The sequence below is a fragment of the Typopeltis vanoorti genome, chromosome 12, assembly GCF_054136105.1.
Source record: "Typopeltis vanoorti isolate ZY-2024b chromosome 12, IOZ_Tvanoo_1.0, whole genome shotgun sequence".
Taxonomy (NCBI): domain Eukaryota; kingdom Metazoa; phylum Arthropoda; class Arachnida; order Uropygi; family Thelyphonidae; genus Typopeltis; species Typopeltis vanoorti.
In genome coordinates, this window is record NC_143560.1 from 80388058 (window position 1) to 80406579 (window position 18522).

At 36.3% G+C, this 18522-nt stretch overlaps 1 protein-coding gene across 1 annotated transcript in view; it reads right to left on the minus strand.

The window, feature by feature from the left end:
• Nucleotides 1–18522, minus strand: part of LOC150100924 (alanine--glyoxylate aminotransferase 2, mitochondrial) — a 226867-nt gene that overhangs the window by 49576 nt on the left and 158769 nt on the right. The window lies entirely within an intron of this gene.

Here is an 18522-nt window from a genome sequence, read left to right on the forward strand (position 1 = left end):
AGTTAGTAATGATGTAAATTTTTCATGTAGTACTATCATATCATGTACACCCCTTGAAGGTACTGTATGCCCACAGATGCGAGACCCTTCGACACTTCTGCACATGTCAGAAGAAGGAGAATCCATTCGGATAATAATGTAATCAATGCATTTCGTGGGATGAATGTTTATTATTATGTGTCGAAAAATTAGCTTTTCTTTTATGAAAATTCTAGTTTTTAAATTGATAATTATTTTGCTTGTATAACAGTTGGAAAATTTACGTAAAAAGCACGTGATTTCGCATGCTGGTGACCAATTCGTACGTCCTTTATTTCTTTCTCCCCTTCAGCATGAATTGACTATTCTTGGCACATTGCCAAGCTCAGTTCTGTGAAGTGTGGGTGTACAATACATGGCAGGAATTAGATGATGATGATATATATATATATATATATACTCAGTCCATCAAAAAATGTATACACACTTCAGCAAAAGATACCATTATAAAAATTGTAATACTAAATTTATACAGACATCAAGGGATTAATACAAGTTACCTTTGACTTCTACAATTACACGAGGTGCTCAAAGTGGTTACCATTAGTCTCCAGACACTTATTATTATGTCAAATTACTGTTTAGGCAACGTTGGCCAAAGTGTCTAGTGGGATTCACACACAGTACCATGGTCTCAAACTTAATATGAATACGTGCAATTGTCAGGGGTGTTGGAAGTTGTGTTGCAAACTCATGCCTCCATTGTCGTTGAACTTCAACAAATTTCTCAAATTTGAAATACTACTTCAAAATGATCTTGCATTCCTCGAATGACAATCATGCCTCGGCCATTTTGTTTGACTGTCCTACCGGCCACGTGTTGATGCTAGTTTTCATGTGAGTAACGACATCTTTTGATAGAGCATCATACTACACATTGCTACTGTAATTCAATCCAACTTCGAAAAAATTCCACAGATGACATCTGTTTAAGTGTGTTTACTTTTTTTTGCTGGAATCTGTATATATATATATATATATTATTTTTTTTTTTTTTGCAAAAAAACTTTTGGAGAATATGTTAATAATACTGAGATAAAACAAACTTCTCCAAACTAGTTTAATGACATATTACTGTATTTGCACAGTACATGACTAATATTACGCTGTTATGATGTTCAATCTGTTACAGACAAATACTAAAATTTTCTCCATGTAACTATTTTAACTGATGTTATATTATATGTTGTACTAATTGTTATTATTATTATTACACGGGCATCTCGATGTAGTTCTAACACTTACCTAATCAGAGCCTTATAAAATGGAACCAGAATCTCTTTACCTCCACGTCAGTGTCCTCTGCATCATTGCCAGAATTCATTCTGTTGTCCTCACAATTTTGGCAATATGTCCTCTAAATTTTAGATCCTTATCCACCATCACCCCCAAGATCTCTTATTTCCTCCACCTTCACCAACAATATATCCTCACTAAGAGTAAATTCTACATTGCATTTTTGTTTTCCAAAATTTTAAAATCACACATTTCACAACATTCAACTGGCATCCCCACTCTGGTGTTCATTAGCTCAGTCTATTCAAGTCTTCTTGTAAGGCAATAACATCTGCTCTACTCTTCATAGTTCTTTCCAACTTTGCATCATCTACAAACAACTCTATATCCACATTCAAATCTTCCCCAATATCATTAACATACAAATTAATGATATTGGGGAATGGTCCTAAAACAGACCCCCTAGACACACTTTCCTCTTCTAAGATATTGCTCCCACCATACACAACTTGTTGATACCTATCAGATAGCCAATCTCCAATCCAATGCACTAGTCTAATATGCAACCCCATCTGCTCTAGTTTGACTATCAACTTATCATACAGTAATCTATCAAAAAGTCTTTGCAAAGTCTAAGTATACTGCTGTGTATCCATCTCCCATGTTGCTGTCACCTTATTGTAATAACTAAGTAGATTACTAAAACATAACCTCCCTTTAACAAATCCGTGCTGTCCATCAAAGATAATACCATTACTGTCAACCCAACTTTGGATCCTGATTCTCACCAACCTCTCCTTAAATTTGATGTCAATATTAATTTCTAGCATACATAACTGTTTTTAATGAGTAAACCACTGACTGCTGTATGTATCTTGTATTCCAGTTTCTTTGATTAGCATGTTTCTACACACTGATGCTGTAGTTATTTTCATTATGAAATATCTGTACTTTCATTTCATTACAGTTAATTACTGTGGTTATCATGTAATTTATTGTTTATAGTCATGACACAGGTACCTTTAAAGATTAGTTTTATTGTAGTGCCAAACAGTATCTAACTTAATACATTTGTCCTAACATCCTCTTTCATATGTTCAGTTGCAGAAAATATATGTGACAGCTGTTTATAATAAAATCACAACGTGCAGAAAGCACACGATTTATGTAAAGGAAATTTTCTAAAGCAAACAAAGGTGCATATATATGTGTGCGTATATAACTTGAAATCAGTTTGAATTGTATATGAGATTTTCAATATCATTAAGACCAATTTACAAATAAAATTCTACCAAAAAAAAAAAAAAGTTGCAACTAACATGCCGTTTAAGCTTTGTGAAAATGTGATACCGTGATGCGGTAGTAACATACATACACTAAAACTAGTTCCTGACAGCAGTTAATGTGCATGTATGTTAACACTATATGTGCATCTTTGAGTAATTTTTTTTTTCAGCTCCCAACCACAAAATATTTATCAGTACATTCATACCATGGGTGGGATAAGGATTTTTCCCCCCATTTTTATTGATTTTATATATTTCTTTGTATTTTTTTTTTTTACTTATTTTTTATGGAGTCCAAAAACCCTGCTCTAGATACCAAACATGGAACTTTTTCAAGCCACTTCAGGCCTCCAATAAGCCAGGCAGTGGTCTCACACCAGGTGATGAAATTCATCTCCCATCTAAAGACAATTGCAAACATCCATGCCCACAGCGGCATTTGAATCCACAGTCTGTTGGTTGGGGAGTGGATATGCTAACCACTCTCTAATTATATTAAAGGAAATGATGGTAAAATTACATAAATCCTTTCATAATGAAAATCAACTTAATGCAAAATTCTCATCTGCAGCTGAAATACTAGTCCATCTAATTTCCTAATACTACTATTTTATGAAATGAAGAAATTTTAAAGTTGATATATTTGATAATATTTGTCTTCTTGACTGAAATTATTATTATTATTATCCCAAGACCCCCATGGAGTCAAAGACTCATCTAAGAGGTCCTTTTGTCATACACACACACAGCTCATAATACTGATGCAGTAAATACACTCAATTTCTCTGCAGATGCCACACTCTCAGGCAAGACATTCCAATCATTCAGAACTCTGCATGCAAAAAACACTTGCTTCTCACTCCCCTGATCACACCCTCCTTATACAGCTTCCAGGAATGTCTTCTGGTTCTCCCCTGATCTCTGACTGTTTGCTGTAAAACCTCTCCAACACTGATTCTATAATATCCTTACCAACTTGTAGGTCTCTATCATATCACCCTTCTTCCTCCTATCCACTAGACTCTGTAAATTGCATTTTCTCAACCTTTCCTCATATTCGACATTCCAGAGATCAGAAACTACCTTAGTAAGTCATCTCTGTACCCTTTCCAACATCTCTGTCCTTTTGAAAACCAGGTGACCAAATCTGTGCACAGAAGTCCATGTGTGGTCCAATCAAAGCCTTATACAATGGAACAAGAATCTCCTTACTTCTACAAGTCAGTGTCCTCCACATCATTCCCAGAATTCTTTGTGTTGTCCTCACAATTTTGGCAATGTGCCCCTAAATTTCAGATCCTTATAAACAATATAACTAATTAATTCTCATGTGAGAATTAATTACTATTTCTAGATATTTTTATATAGAAATATCTAGAAGTATATAAATATTTTTCTTTCATTCTATAAATATATATAGATATTTCTGATTACATTATTTAAATTAAGGGGATATTAAATCCCACATTGTTTTAAAACTGAATAAGAAACTCAAAGATTGGAATCAGAGAGTTTCATGCCAAATATAGTAAACTATAAAAATATCGACGATTACTAGCATGAGCTAAATACAAGTAGTCCTGGTATGTAGTACAATACTGGGCAACTCGCAGTAGAGGTGGTAAAGTTCTGATCGCTATTCTTGGTATTTTCCATAATGTAAAAACACATTTCCTAGGAAATGTATGCTGTTATTACATTATGGCAGGAGGTCACTACCCAGACCGGTTTCAGCCTTTTTTGAGGCTTCATCAGTGAGTAGCTAGACCAAATAGATACCAAAGGGTATAGCAAAAAGAACTTATATACTCTGCTATACGAGTTGTCAAACAGGTGCACCCATTAAGTTACTTAAATATAAAGAGCCAATAGGCTTCATTTCGGTGATATAAACGTTATTTAAATTAAGGGGATATTAAATCTCACATTGTTTTAAAACCGAATAAGAAACTCAAAGATTGGAATCAGAGAGTTTCATGCCGAATATAGTAAACTATAAAAATATCAACGATTACTAGCGTGAGCTAATGCAAGTAGTCCTAATGCATAGTACAATACCGGGCAACTCGCAGCAAATTTAAAACAATGTGGGATTTAATATCCCCTTAATTTAAATAATGTTTATATCGCCGAAATGAAGCCTATTGGCTCTTTATATTTAAGTTTCTGATTACAGTTTATTTTCGAACACAAGGGAATTAATTAACTAAGTATTTACTTTGGGAGCATACACCAATATATTTTATTTTCCCATCAATATCAAATATCAATTTAAGAAGGATCATCTGAGAAATGACTATGTAAGGGAAATGGTGAAAGTTACAAACTTAGGAATGAAGATACAGGAGAGAAGGTTGAGATGGTTTGGTTGTGTGACGAGGAGGGAGGACGAGTATGTGGGAAGAAAGGTCATGTAGATGGATGTGCAGGGAAGGAGGAAGTGTGGGGGGGGGGGCAAAAAAGAGATGGAGGGAACTGGTGAAGGAGGACCTGAGGATGAAGTACTTAGATGTGGTTACAACCCAAGACAGGAAGATATGGAGGAGACTCATTAAAAACAGTGACCCTACCTAAGTGGGATAAGCTGAAGAAGAATATCAAATATCTTCATTTCCTAAAACACTAGAATAGTGAAATAAGGTGAAGACTAGTAATCTAGCCGCAGATGGGAATGTTGTGTTAAGAATGATGATTTACATCATGAAATGATTACGTAATTTTACTGTCATTTTCTTTAATATAATTACTCAGAAGCAAACATATAAGTCTTAAACTAGCCTTGTAAAACAATAATTGCCTTCAATATCTGTTTACTATGCTGAAAAAGTCAGATCCAAAATACACGATATCCTATAAGTGAAAGCACCCTCAATCTTCTGAATTAGTTCCATAAAAAAAAATAATAATAATAATAGCACATCTGCATCTGTGTTTTTAAGGGTGCAGAAAAATAGTGAAAGATTAGAAAAATAAAGAAACATTTTTAAATTTGATGCTATTACTTCCTAACCACTTTATGACAGTTTTGTAAAAAATTAATATTCCATCTACAGAGCCTGAAGCATCTAATTTAACATTTTAACAAATAAGCAGAAATTAGGGAACTCATAAATCTGTAAAATACAAAATATTAATTTCACTTTCTACAGAATAAAAATATTATAAAAAGGCTAAATAAAATCTAATTAAATAAATAATACAGAAAGAAAGTAAATTTTCTAAAATATTTATTATTTTGCATTTGTTTTACATGTGTATCATTAACGAGAGCAGGGAGTATGGAAAGGTTGAAAGATTGTGAAAGTTTCAGAGATGGTCTCAATTGGGAGGATGAATGGCAAATAAGAATGGCTGACTTGCAGAGAGAGAGAGATAGATGAGCTGAAAGAGCAGGTAAAATGTCTAGGGAATGAAATGAGAAGTGTGAAAGATGAGATTAGGTGAACGGAAGAGACGAATGCAAGGCGAATCAGAGTAGGAGTGAAAGAGAGTTATGGGAATAATAGAAAAGGAGAGAATTGGAACAGTAGAAGAGAGGGAATGAGAGAGAGTTATGGGAATGACAGAAGAGGAGAGAATAGGAACAGTAGAAGAGAGGGAATGAGAGAGAGTTATGGGAATGACAGAAGAGGAGAGAATAGGAACAGTAGAAGAGAGGGAATGAGAGAGAGAGAGAGAGTTATGTGAATGATAGAAAAGGAAAGAATAGGATAAGTGGAAGAGAGGGAATGAGAGAGAGTTATGGAAATGATAGAAGAGGAGAGAAACTAAACAGTGGAAGAGAGGGAATGAGAAGAATGCAAGGGAGTACTGGAACCAGGGATACAGAGATGTCAGGAAGGCAGGTAAGTAGGAGAACACAGAGAGAAAGTGTTAGAGGAGAGAGAGAGAGAGAGAGAGAGAGAGGGAGGGATGCATGTGAACAATCAAGGAACAGGGTAGTAAGAAGTGTAATGTATGGGGGACTCAACGATCCGTGGTGTGCAAGATAGGATGAGTGAGGAGTGTTTGCCTGGAGGAACGAGAGAAAGTGTAGCTATGGCAATTAAGAGGGATGAAAGGGTGGATGAAATGATTGTGATGGTAGGAACAAATGACTTGAGAGGTAATGTAAATTGGGCAGCGAGAGATATGAGATTCTTGCTTGAGATTGTATGAAAGAAGACACAGAGAGGAAAGATAGTGTGCATGTTGCATAGGTATGATTGTGATGAGCTGAGCAGAAATATTGAATAATATAATAGCTAGAATGTGTCAGAAGAGAGGATTGGAATATGTGGATGCTTGAAGGACATTTGAGGACAGAAAGGAATTGTATGCGAGAGACCGCTTGCATTTGAATGAGGAAGGACGTAGGCATCTGAAGAGATTGCTGTTCTGAACGAGTCGGTGTGTCAATGCAGGGAAACAAGAATGCCCAGGGTGGATGATAGCAGGGGGTGACCTCTTGTGGGAATGGGTACTTGGGAGAATGGGGGACGAAATGAGGTAATGCTGAGCCCAGTGGAGTCTAAAGGGGATAATGTTGGATATAGAAACAGTGGCATTTTTATGCTTTACACTAATGCCAGGAGTATCAGGAATAAAGGAGAGGAATTGGTGACACTGATAGCATCAGCCTGGCCAAAGATTATTGGGATCACAGACATGGTTGACAGAAGAGGATATAATAACAGGACTAGAAGTAGTAGAGTACAGCATTTTTCGGCAGGATAGGAAGGGAAAGCGTGGTGGTGGAGTACTGCTTATGATAAGTAACGACTTATGTTCTCTAAGAGGGGAGGCTTTGGAAGGCAGTGACAATAATGATTATGAAAGCATATGGTTTGAGGTAGAGGTGGGCAAGACAGAATATTTAGTGGGATATTGTTGCTACAAAACCAAGAGCACAGAGGGTGGGGACCAGGAAATGTTTAGACAGTTGAGCTTGGCAAGTGCAAGAAGAATGATTGTTATGGGAGATTTTAACTACAGTAGTATAAATTGGAGAGAGAGGAAGATGCATGTAGCAGTAAGGGAATTGAATTTCTAGAATTCTTAAGGATCAAATGTCTTAGGCAACAGGGAACAAGAGGTTCAAGAGTTTTGGATTTGGTCATAGCATCAGAAGAGCTGATAATAACTGAGATGACATCTCTCCCACCAGAGAGAGTGACCATGTGGTTTTTACTTGGAAGATGAATACACATGCAGGATTATCAAAGAGACGGGAACGTATGTGGAATTATAACGCAGGTGATTATAATAGTCTTAGACAACAACTTGGGGAAGTTTCATGGAGGGAGGAATTGGAAGGCTGGGATATCATTAGCACTTGGGAAATCGTGAAGGAATATTTGTTAGCAGCAATAGTAAACTTTATTCCACAAGTCAAGAGGACACAATTTGGAGTAAATTGGATGACAAACAATAATATACAGGAACTGCATGTGAAGAAGAAGCTATAGAAGAGATATAAGGAAACAGGTAAAGAGCAGGCGCATGAAGAATATAAGACACAGGCCAGGAGAGTGACTAGTATGGTAAGGAAGGCAAAACTGGAATATGAGAAAAAATTGGCCCTAAGATCCAAAGAAAATCCTAGGGAATTTTTTAGATATGTGGCCAGTAGGAGGAGAAATGACTGTGGAAGAATGATATTGTGGGATAAAAATGGGAATAGAGTGACTGATGCAGAGGACATAGAAGAATTGTTCAATGACCACTTTATTGGAGTATTTTATCCTGGAGGAGTCAGTTTTAATGCTAGAGGGATAGGGCAGGTTCAAGGTTTAGAGGTGCAGGAGGAGAGTGTGTTCCAAATACTGAGTACTCTGGATGTCAGTAAAGCTGTGGGACTGGATGGTATTTCACCACATGTTTTGAGAGAATGTGCTAAAGAAATAACAGCTCCTTTGACCTAGCTTTTCAATGAAAGTCTGGCTACAGGAAAGGTGCCCAGGGAATGGAAGGAAGGTAAGATAGTGCCTTTTGCAAGACAGCAGTAGCAGACTGGAAGTGTCTAATTATAGGCCAGTTTGTGTGTCATCAGTAGTTGTTAAGATCTTGGAGAACATAGTGAGGGACCGTATACAGCACTGGGCATATGAGGGTAATGTTATCTGTGAGAGTCAACATGGATTTGTTAAGGGGGGTGCTCTTGTTTTAGTAATATGCTAGCCTTTTATAATAAAGTTACAAGAGCAGTAGATGAGGGAAAAGCATATACTGCCATTTTTTTGGACTCAGCAAAGGCATTTGACAGGGTTCCACATGATAAACTGATATTTAAGTAAAAGCACATGGATTTGGATGTCAGGACGGTCAACTGGATTCTGGATTGGCTGTCTGATAGGTATCAGAGAGTTGTGTATGGTGGAGCAGTTTCAAGGAGGCAGAGGAGTTACAAGTGGGGTCCCACAGGGCTCAGTACTGGAACCTATATTGTTTAACCTTTATATCAATGACATTGTCAGTGGATTGCAGGGGGGGATATTCAGTTGCTTGCAGATGATGTGAAGCTGGGAAGGGTTATTAGTAATAGTGCAGATGTGGTAGCCCCGCAAGAGGATTTGAATAAGCTAGACATATGGACAAACGACTGGGGATATCAATTTAATGCAGCAAAATGTAAGATCTTGAGGTTTGGGAAACATCGATGGGACACCGCATACTCTGTTGGAGGAGCTGTACTGGAGGAAGTAGGGGGATAAGAGATCTAGGGTTGATGATTGATAGAAACCTGAAATTCAGGGGACCACACTTAGACTATTGTTCTCAGATTTGGTCTCCAGGATTTGAAGGGGATTAACTGTGGAAAGGGTACAAAGGTGGATAACAAAAATGGTTTCAGGACTGTGGTATTGTTGAGAGGTGGTTACAGGGTTGATGTCACTAGGGAGTTCTTTCACTTGGTTGAACAACAGGAAGGAGTCATGACAAGGGGCCATCCCTGGAAGTTACGGAAGGAAACCGTGAGCAAGAGGGTGAGAAGCGGTTTCTTTGCATGGAGGGTGGTTGAACCATGGAATGTATTGCCTGATAGAGTGGTGAGAGCGAGAACGATCAATGAGTTTAATGAGTGGTATGATAGACTTTGTGTTTCCTAGAAGGGACCTCCCGCGATGAGTCTTAATAGACTTTGTGTTTCCTAGGAAGGATCTCCTGCGATGAGTCTTTTGACTCCATGGAGGCCTAAATAATAATAATAATAATAATAATAATAATAATAATATTATTATTATTATTGTTATTTCAATTTTTTTCTAAGATTTTATTCTCAATAAATTTTCTTACAATTGCCATGAAAAAAAAAAAAAAAAATAGAATTTTCTGACAATGAAATGAACCGAAGGGACAGTTGAAGCTCGTCTGCTTTCTGCATATCATTCAACTATGTCATGAAAAGTTTGACTAATTTCTTCATGATATTCATTCTAAGCTTTTAGTGTCATTCAAATTTTTGGATCATGTTTTTTGCAGTGACATTGCAATTTGGATTATGTTTTTGACAGTTTTGCCAAAGTGCTTTGACAGAGCACCAAGAGTTTGTAAACATGATCATGTCATTCATTCAAGGATATATATTTTACTTCTGAAATTGAAACTAATTGTTTCTCCTTTTTTTTTAGAACTCCTCATTCTCTGTGAATTGTAGAACTTCTAGAACTCCTTTTTTAGAACTCCTCTCTTTGTTCTACTGACTCTACAATTGGAAACAGAAGAAAATCTACTATTTAATCTAATGATATCACTCCGTTTGCAAAGACTCAAGAATTTAAGCATGTGACTGTTCCATATCTTTAAGAACCTCCAAGTGCATAGGTAGGAATACTGCAATTCTTGTATTTTGTTTTGTCAGTAAGCAATAATTCATTGATTTTGTAAATATTCATTTATTCAGTTGAGGAAGTTTGTGTTCCACTGAATTAGTGGAACACAAACTTCCTCAACTGACATTCCAGCATCTATCAGAGATAGTCTGCACATTTCAGCAAAGCAAAGAGATCTACAGTGGTACTCCATGAAGAACATAAAACATTCATTACGTATCATGAAATGGAATCTGGACTTGCAGAGCATACAATCAATAGCACTAAAACATATTTCTTACAGGAAAGCTTATTGTGTAAAATTGCAAAACAAGAATTGATCTTATGGAATATCATAGGATCTCTCATCATGGGAAATAATATTACTTAACACCTCTCATCAATGTTAACTTTCTATTTATTTATTTTTTTCGTGAATTTGTTTCTTATCACTTACTAGAATTTTAGTTAACTATTAGAACTACAGCCTCCATATCTCAGTCAGAAATGACAATATCCTTTGGTTGAAAGACTTAAGGATATTATCATTTGCAAAGACTGTCTATGCAAAGAATCCTTATAAGGGCTTTTCAACTAAAGTCAAGTTAGTTGATCTCAAACGGAGGTTACAGAAACTAGGGTTTTTCTTCCTGCTAGACAGACAAATCAGCCAGTGAAAGCACAAGCTACAGACACAGCAGACTGCACAGATAGGATTAACAATTCTATCATAGCATTAACTAAATTTCTATAAAGCCAAGTTATTTGTTTGTGACAGAACACTAGCCAAGAACATAAGAGTAAGTTGAGACTTACTCTTATGTAATAATATAATAGTAGAGCCATATATTTAGGAGATATTTAGTAGAGCCATTGATCAACTAAACTTGTGATGCTAACTAAGCCAAGTTAGCTGATCTCATATGAAAGTGACAGAAACTAGTTTTTTTTTCATCTTGCTAGACAGACAAATAAACCAGAGAAAATACATAAGTTAGAGACACAGCAGACTTCACAGACAGGATTAACCACCCTACCACAGCTTTAACAAAGTTTCTCTGAAGTTAGTTGGCTGTGACAGGCCACTAACCTAGCACATAAGAGTAAGGTGAGATTAGAACCACCACTCTACTAAACTTGTGATGCCAAATCTAAGCTTATGATTTTGTACTGAGGATGCTCATGAAGCAATGAGTGAAAATACTATCGGCAAGTATTTTCTTTACATAGTTTGAGGTAGCAAAAGAAAAGAGTGAGAGAGTTAGAATGATTAGTCTTTTGCCACGGTATGACAGTGAAATGTTTAAAAGGAGGGCCATAATTGCGAATGACTTTATGCGTGGGTTATGTATGACGAGTGGAGTGAGTTTGATGGGCGAAAGGATCTATATAAGATGGATGGCCTGCATTTGAATGGTTATGATGTAAGAAGTGAGAGAGTGTTGCTGAATGTAGTGGATGTGCAAATTCAGGGAAACTAGATTTGTTAAGGGGGGGGGGGAGTAGATATACAGTCCTTAGGGAGGCAGTTGAATGTAAGAATGAATATAATCCCCAACCCTACCTTAATATAAGGCATCAAGGTAGGGTTGGGGCTAATGGGGGTCTTAAATTCATGTACACTAATACTAGGAGTATTAGGAACAAGAAGGAAGAGTTTTTGGCCATGGTTGGCACTTCCAGACCACAGGTTATTGGTATTAGTGAAACATGGCTGACTGTAGATGATATAGCTAGTGGGATTGAATGTGATGGGTATAGTGTGTTCAGGAATGACAGAGAGAATAAAATGGGGGGAGGAGTATTGTTGATGATAGCTGATGAGCTACAGCCAAGGAGAATGGAAGTTGAATTGCAGGATAGAGAAAAGAGCACATTTGAGGCCATTTGGTGTGAGATTGTGGCTAGCAGAACTAAATTTACAATTGGGTGCTGCTATAGACCAGGTGATGGAAAAGATGGTGGTGACAGTATGCACAAGCAAATAGAAGAAATGAGTGGAAGGAGGGTGATTATTATGGGAGATTTCAACTATGGTCGCATTGATTGGAGTGAGGAGAGGACACATGGGAGGAAGGAATTGGATTTTATGCAGTTATTAAGGGATAACTATCTGCGACAGCATGTAATGGAAAATACTAGGGGTCCGAGAGTGCTTGACCTAGTAATTACATCTGAGGATTTGGCTGTAACAAATATGACCACATTACCACCAATAGGTGAGAGCGATCATAGGGTCTTGACTTGGGAGGTGGCTAAAGGTGTAGAATTTTCAATTAAGACAGGGTACATGTGGAATTATCGGGCGGGAAAGTATGACAAGCTTAGGAGTTTGATTGGCTCAGTGCCATGGCATGTACAACTGCAAGGACTAGAAGTTGATAGTGCATGGAAGGTAGTTAGGAAGTGCTTGCATGAAGCAATGGCTGACTGTATACCTAGAGTCCGAATAATAAATCAAGTAGGGGTTAAATGGATGAATAATACCATTAAGCTTGAGCTGCAAAAAAAGAAACAACTATGGAGGGAATTTAAGGAGAAAGGTGACCGGCAGGCACATGAACGGTATAAAGCGCAGGCCAGAAGGGTGATGAATGTGGTAAGAAAAGCAAAAAAGGATTACAAAAGAACATTGGCCATGCAGGCTAAAGAGAATCCTAAACAGTTTTTTAGATATGCAGCAAGTAAAAGGAAAAATGTACATGGCAGAATGATATTAAAGAATGCCGATGGTAGGGAGGTAACTGAATCAGTTGAGATAGTTGAGTTACTGAGTGAGCACTTTGCAAGAATATATCATCCAGGTGGTGACATTGCAGAAACGAATAAACCAGTAGATTATACGGGAATTGTGGTGAATGAAGTGGAGGTGAGTAGTCTATTGCATAACCTCAATGTCAATACATCTGTGGGATTGGATGGTATACCAGCTCGTGTAGTACGAGAAGCAGCTAAAGAATTGTCAGTACCCTTGACCATTTTGTTTAATTTGAGTCTCGGGTCCGGGTTAGTCCCGAGCAGGTGGAAGGAGGGGAAAATAGTTCCACTGCATAACGGTGGTTCCAAGACTGCCGTTGTAAATTACCGACCGATTAGCATATCAGGAATCATTGTCAAGGTCTTAGAGAAATTAGTCAAGAAAAGAATACAGATTTGGATAGATGAAAATGGGATATTGTATGGGGGACAACATGGTTTTGTGAAGGGTAGATCATGCCTCAGTAACTTGCTCATGTTTTATAACACAGTGACGGCTGAACTGGATAGGGGTAATGGGTTTACAGTGATACTACTGGACCTTGCCAAGGCCTTTGACAGGATACCACATGGAACCCTAATCAGTAAACTGGAGCAGATGGGGATAGATATAGGGTTGGTAAGATGGAAAGGAGGGTGGTTGAAGGAGAGATACCAGAGAGTGGTTTATTCAGGAGTGGAGTCAAAAAGACGTCTTGTGACTAGTGGAGTGCCGCAGGGCTCTGTTCTTGGACCACTGCTTTTCAATTTGTTCATCAATGATATTGGAAAGGATTTGAGAGGAAGTGTTCACTTGTTTGCTGATGATGCAAAGTTGGGCAGAGCAATCGTGAGTGCACAGGATGTCAAAATTTTACAGGATGATTTGGATGGTTTGGAGGACTGGGCTAGGAAAAATGGATGTCAGTTTAATGTGGCAAAGTGTAAGGTTATGCACTTTGGGGTGAAAAGAACAGCAGCAGTATATCGCATTCGTGGAACCGTACTCCGGGAGTGCTGGTGGATAGGGAGTTGAAGTTTAGGGGGCACATTGCAAAAGTGACTAAAACAGCTCACCAAATCACTTGGCTTATGAAAAATACTTTAACATGCAGAGACAAACAAGTTGTTGTTCCTCTGTATCGAGCCTTGATAAGACCCCATATGGACTTCTGTGCCCAGTTATGGGCACCAGGGTTTCTTCGTGATGGGGAGGAAGTGGAGAGGGTCCAGAGACGAGTGACCAAGATGATAGCAGGACTGTGGAATGAACCTTATGAGAATAGGTTGAGGATTTGTGGGTTGCAGAAATTGGACGCTAGGCGAAGGAGAGGTGATATGATTGAGACATTCAAATTACTGAAGGGTTTTTATAAGATCGATCCAGAAGATATTTTTGAAAATATGACTGGTGGTGGGAGGAGTAGGGGCCATGCATGGAAGCTGGGCAAGAGCGTGGTTGACAAGGGTGTTAGAGCTAGGTTTTTTACTTGGAGAGTGGTGAATGAGTGGAATAAGCTGCCAGAGTCTGTTGTGGGTGCTACGACCGTGAATGAGTTCAATGCAAGATATGATAGATACTGTGTGAATGTTGAATAGTTGTTCCAGACATGATGTTAGGGTCTCCCTCGATGAGTCTGTCGACTCCTTGGAGTTTCCCAGAACAATAATAATAATAATAATAATAATAAGTGATTCATTTTGTTTATCTGTCTTCAACTTATTCTTCAATAAAAGGGCATAAAACAAAAATAATCACAGGAGCAAATTGCTGATTTGAAATGCTATGTAAGAAAGCATGGGAAGTTTCAGCAATATTCCAAATTGAATGGAATGGCTCCATGCCATTTCCAAATTTTGAAAGAATATTCTTTATAACTCTATATAATAACACCACATAACAGTCAGTCAGCCATTATCACCATATCCTTTTTTTTGGCTGAATGAGTATGGTTTCAGAGTAATTGGAATATAATCAATTTTTTTATTAATTTATCGTTTTTTATAAATGCAGCTCTGCTGCTTATTTGCCATATTGTTTCATATCCCTCCTGAGTATAAAAGTTAGAAATTACATAAAAGGAAGCTAAAAGATTAAAATTATTGTTATATATAATTTTTCATCATGATCAATTTCTTGATATTCACTCAAGGGATAGATAGAGGATACTATGATTAGCACTATGATTGCAGAAAAAATATAAACTTATCATAAAGTTTATATTTTTTTTATATAATACTATCAACAGTACTATCTGTGAATTAGTCTTATTTGTTAGTACTCCAATATTACCATATCTTATTATTCTTATTATTAATATTTAACATTTAATAATTTTTTATTATTAACATTTAACATGGTGGGGTGCTGTGTAGGCATATGAACGGGCGCACGGTGATATCGCTGCTCCAGCTTTTTATAGTTTTAAAGTAGTTCCAACTCCTGGTTTTAATTTGAAAGTGTTCCCAAGTAACTCTACTTGTCATGCCAAAGACAGTGATATAAAATTCACCAAAACCGGTTAAGAAGAAACCAAATTTTGAAGTGTTGAAAAGTGAACAGAGAGGACCATGGTCAACAGCGAGCGAAGAACAAAGGACGTTGCCATCTTTACGATCACGCCACAGTTTCTCAAAGGAAGAAAGGTGAGTCACGAAGTGTATCAGTTGCCTGGAGAATTATCGTCCGACGAAAATAATATAACCTGTACAAAATGCAGTCGGATTCTACACTTAAAATGTGCCGGCTTTTCAGAAACAACCTGGCAACATAAATCCAATGCAACACGCGAGGAATGGAAATGCCTGCTCTGCAGGAAGAACAAAGAAACGCACCTAAGGCAGCCACCTATGAAGCAGCTGATTATACTGGAGGCAAAATCAGACGATGAACTGAACAGACAAAAAAATGCAGGTCAGTCCTATAATTTCAACTCTATAAATATACTAATAGAAAACAGTCTAGAGACTCTAAAAGCCAGCTTAGTAGATCTTGTGCAAGAACTCTTTGACAAACAGAATGAACAAATAACAAAAAAATCTAGCAAATATGAAGACATGGTCAAAAATTTAGCAGTGATAGAAGTGTTGCAAAATGTAAAAGACATTAAAATCAGCATTAATGCACTAAATGACAGGCAACACAATTTGATGAAAGAGACATCCGAACTCCATCAAGAAGTTCATTATCTAAAACTACAACAAACGTTTAAATCAGTAAACAACACAAAGATCTCATCATAAACGATCTTCCTAAAACTGTACCTACAGAAAACCTCAGAGACGTAGTTATAAAATTAGGCGATGCAATTGATATCCCCCCCCCCTACAGCTTAATGACATTCAGACCGTAAATCGGATTCCTAGGAAGAGCAAAAAAACAAGATTTGCCCTGCCTGCACCAGTCATAGTTTGTCTTACAAGCAAGTCCACAACAGACAATCTCATAAAAGCCAGCAGACAGAAAACACTAGTTGCCAAGGACTTGAATGCATTGCAAAACAATACACCAATCTTCCTATCTGAATAATTAACACCATTCAACCAGAATCTGTTGTACCAAGCAAGAAAAGCCAAAACAGAAAAAAATTACCAATTTTTGTGGATCAGAGATGCCAAGATATTCTTGAGGAAGTCACAAACTTCAAAGCCAATACAAATTAAAAGCTCAGAAGACATAGAAAGGATGCGACAGTGAAAAAAAAAAAAAAAAAGAGAGAGTCTCCTATATAGTTCAAAAAGAAGACCACTATAAAAATGAATGTGAACCATCAAGTTATTGATGTTATTGCATCAAGACAGATGCAATAACACCAGAATATATCACCAATTTCACTTTGATCGGGCCTTTCAGATCATTCATTTGACCTCCCAAACATCAGCCAAATCAATAAAAAAAAATATATATATATATATATATATCTAACCAGTGTCATCCTCAGATAAGCTTATTAAAAAGCTTTGAGGATGCAAGCAGAAACATTACATCTCAATCGAGATCAACAGAGAAAAAAAAAGAAAAAAAAATTATTTATTACATTGAAGTGCTATAGTTAAAGCACATAAATACATTAAAAGCAAAAATTGTAAATATATATAACTTATTGTTAGCCAATAAATGTTGTTAAAAAAATTATAATTATTTAATTAATTAATCCTTTGACGTAAAGGGTTCTTAGAATAATAATAATATAATAATAAAATATATAGGAGCTAAAGAGTAAAAAAAAAATTATTATAAAATATATTAAAAGCAAAAATTGTAAAATATAACATATTGTTATACTATAAATTCTGTTGTATTTTAAAGATTTTAAATTTTAAAATTTAAAATCTTTAAAATAAAGATTTTAAATTTATAGTATAAATGCTGTTAAAAATGTAATCTTATTCAATTGCAAACTATAAATTACCATCTATAGTAACTATTATTAACACATTATATAAAAAAAGGAAAATCTGTATGACATTCATTGTTATAAAAAAAAAATAAAAAAAAAACTACAACAACATGTTTGTAAACATGTGTGTAATTTTTAGAATTTTTAAATTTTGTAATTTCTATAACTTTATAATGTAATTATTATATATGTGCAAGACATAATAAAGTGTTTAAAAAAAATTGACCTCCATGGAGTCAGAGACTCATCGTTGGAGGTACACACTACTGCACACAATGCTCATCCAACTGTGCCTTAAACTGATTCAATGTGTCTACACCCACAACACACTCAGGCAATGCATTCCACTCACCAGCCACTCTCCATTCAAAGAACTTATTCCTCTGCTCACACCCTCCTTATACAGTTTCCAGAGATAACCTTTTTTCTTTCTTATATTTCAATCTTGTAATCTAACTGCTTTGGGTGTTTTTCTTACCATTCTGAAATCAAATATCTGTTTTGCTAAGTTTCTCTTTTCAAATCTGTTTAAGACACATCACCTGAGATTAGCTCTATTCATGCATTCCAGAATGCTAACAATGTCAAATTCCTTTCTGCATTTTTAATACAATCTGTTAAATATCTTCATTTTTAACATGATTCTACCACTGATGCCTTCTGTTCATTCCATAATTTTTCTCCAAACTCTGTGTGATTTCTTGTCTTTATTCAACTATTTTATTTTTAACCAGGCTCTCAAATTCATAAAGTAAAACTGGTTTGAACACTGCCTTGTATAAAGAAAGGCTAGTATTTTGACTAATTTTTCTCTTATGCCATGTAAATTTATTCAGTTGACTCACTACCAATAGCTTTTCTTATACTATTGTTTATTTCCATATTTAATTTGTCATCTTTGCTTTAAAAAAAAAAAAAACAGTATATTTAAATAGCTGAAGTACTATACTTGTTTTTTTTTCATTCAGGATGCAACTGAGGTTTTTGGTATTGCTGCAATTTTCCATAGCCTTCATCTTTCTATTCAAAATTTGT